Below are 3,093 nucleotides of genomic sequence, written 5' to 3'. Positions count from 1 at the left end.
GGTGGCAAGGTGGACTAGGTCGTTAATGTAGAAAGATTGGGGTCTTTCTTCATAAGGGTTTCTACATAGCCTAACTCCTTGTGCAAAATCTCCATGTGAGGAATCAATGTTGTTTGGATGCTAATTAGTTTGGCCCTTATATTGGCTTCATTTGCAGATAATGCTACTAACTGACTCTAGGTTTGCAATAAAGCTCTAAAGTGTTTTTCACTTTGAGATGGAGTCATGGGAATTTTAGTTCCTGATGATTGTATTTTACTCTCCAAGCTCAGGATTTGATTCCTTGTCTCTTGTGTGAAGAGTGTGGGGTTACACAATTTGGTGTATAGTGAGAAAATATTCTCAAGTACCTTCTTCACACTCTCTACCCTAGTTGCCAATGGAACTTGTGTAAGTGCTATATCACTAGATATTTTATTATTCACTTTATTTTGGAATTTCTTTTTAGACCATTATAATAATCTTGCATTAGCATCAAGGTTTACATCATTTACCTTTTCCACTATATTTGTCAATTTTTTAATCAGTGGCTTGGTTTCATCTGGAGTAGGAAAACCGAATACATCTAGGAAGATGTCTTAATATCATGCAAAGGTTGCTTCTACCTATGCTCCCTTCTGAGTAGTTCTTGATGTTTCTTTCTAGCCAAGGCTTCTTGTAGTATACGCATCTGCTCTATTGTCATTGTGTCATAATCATATTTTTGTAAAACAATTTCTTCATCCAGGATTACATTTCCATATGTTATGACCTCTTCTACCTTTGATGAACTTGGAATCAACACTAAAAATTGTAGAGGTGTTGCATCTTTGCTTAGCTTCTAAAGAGTGTGACTTGAAGGAGTGCCAAATATTGGTAAAGTTACCAGTTCTTAGATGGCTTCTTGCTCCTTCAACTTTGGTGAGAACTCAATCTCTTCAGGCTTGTCCTTCTCTACCATAATGCTTTGGATTGCACCTTGAACTTGTGCTAAAGGTGCAGATAAATCTATCTAACCTATTTGACTCTATGTTTTAGTAGTGGCTTGAGTTTTCACTTTATCTACTTCAATTGTATCAACCTTTGTTGGTGTAACTTCTTGTACTTTATATAAAGGTTGTACATTAGTGACTTGAGGGGTGATAGTAGATGGTTCTTGTGTATTCACCTCTTCCCTTGTAGTGTTAGTCACTAACTTCTGAATTTCATCTACACTCACTAATACAAGGTTGTCACATAATTTATCCTGTAGTGTAGTTTGATCAAGTATCTTTTTCAGATCTTCCACTATTAGGTGGTTGATTTTCTGAGTAGTGAGATTAGAAACATCCTTTACTATAACTATTTTAGTATTTACACTTGTTATTTGTTGAGGGTTGACACTTGGAAATTGTGTATCTTTTACGCTATGTTCTTGTTGCTACTCTTTCTCAGTTGTTTCCTGGTCATCTATATTCATTTATATTCCTCCCTCAATTTTTCCTTCATTGTTGTCATATTCTTCATCATCCTTAACCTCAATGGGTTCTTGTTCACCTTCTTTTACTATAGCTAACCCATATGTAACTCTCCACATCTGTGTGGTCTTATTTAGAACATCTTCAATATTGTTTTGCTATATGTTTAAGGCTCTATATTTGGGTACAAATCTAATAGCACATTTTTTTATGGCTTTAGAAATTTTTTCTTTATTGAGTTCAGGCATAACTTGAGCAAGTGATGTCTCTTTAATTTGTCTTTTTATTCTCAAACAATAATGTCATTTTTTATCCACTCTTTCATATAAAGTTTTAGGCATTAAGTTAGCAATCTCTAGTGGGGCTTTCTTAAAATTTGCCATTATGGAATATATTGCCTCCTCCACTTGATTATTTTCAACTTTTCCAAGATTATCAAAATCAATGTGAGAAAATTCTGATAAATCTACATTATATTTAACATTCTCACATAGGTTGTCTAAATCTGAAGATGGATTGTGACTCACCACTTTGAATTGGTTTTTGTCATCTGATTTTGTCCTTTCTTCATTAGAATCAACTTGAAAAATGTACTTTTTGCTTGGTCTTTTCTTTGCTCCTCCTTCTTGCTCTATAGGTTTGGCTTTCTCTTTAGCCTTTTTTCATGTGACACATGTACTAGCCCTTGTGTTAGGTGCTATAGGTTTGGGCTGGCTTGGTTTAGCAATCTTCTTGGGTCTTGTTAATGTTTGTGCCCTAGCCTTTCTCTTCTTTTTATCAGTAGGAGTAGGTGCTTCCTCAGCTTCTTCTACCTCAGTACCTTCTACAATTTATGTCTCTTCCTTTTTCTAATATTCACCTTGTCCTTGTGTTAATGCAAGTGGTTCTTGGATCTGAGTGTCTTCTTCCTCTTCATCCTCTTCCTACTCAACACCTTCACCAAATTTAGCTTTCAATTTCTTTACCAACTTCTCCTTCTTCTTGATGATAGAGACAGTCTTTAGTTCCATGGTATTCTTGGATTTGGCCATCTCATAATTACCAAATGCTTTAAAATTTTTGTCTATTTCTTCTACAAGTAATGTTGTTATTGTTGTATGGGCCTCATCTACATTAATTTCATATCCTAATGGCCTTAGCCATCTTACTCTTGGAGTTGCTTCTTGAAAAAATGTATAATCAACATCAACTAGGAAACAAACATCATCATAATTTTTTTCCAATAAAGATACTAGAATCCTCAATCTTTTCTTCATAGATTTCTTGAAATCCTCAACATAACTAGTCATTACTAACACAAAATTTTCACCTAGTTGTTCAATAAACTCTCCTATTTGAGTTGCTACAAACTTGTTTGTCTTTCATGCCATAGTGCCAAATGTAGGAAATGTGTATTGAATATAAAAGAAGATACATATCAAAATAGATTCAAATTTTCACTAAGATACTCTTTGTTTTCCTTATTGCTCCTAAGTTTTCAATCAATTGTTGCAATTTTAGCTCAGCAAGATCATATGTATGGTCCTTCTTCACAATCTTATAACACACATCTTTTGCAATACAGGGCACACTATTCAAACTTCTTGATTGGTAAAACTTATGTGAAATTACCCTTACTACAAAATCTATTAGAGGATCTATGATGGTGTTAATTGTT

The sequence above is a fragment of the Cupressus sempervirens genome, chromosome 4 (assembly GCF_028749045.1).
Source record: "Cupressus sempervirens isolate cs-2001-9-10 chromosome 4, ASM2874904v1, whole genome shotgun sequence".
In the NCBI taxonomy this organism is placed as follows: Eukaryota; Viridiplantae; Streptophyta; class Pinopsida; order Cupressales; family Cupressaceae; genus Cupressus; species Cupressus sempervirens.
The sequence above is the reverse complement of the archived record's forward strand: the minus strand, read 5'-3'. Positions refer to the sequence as shown.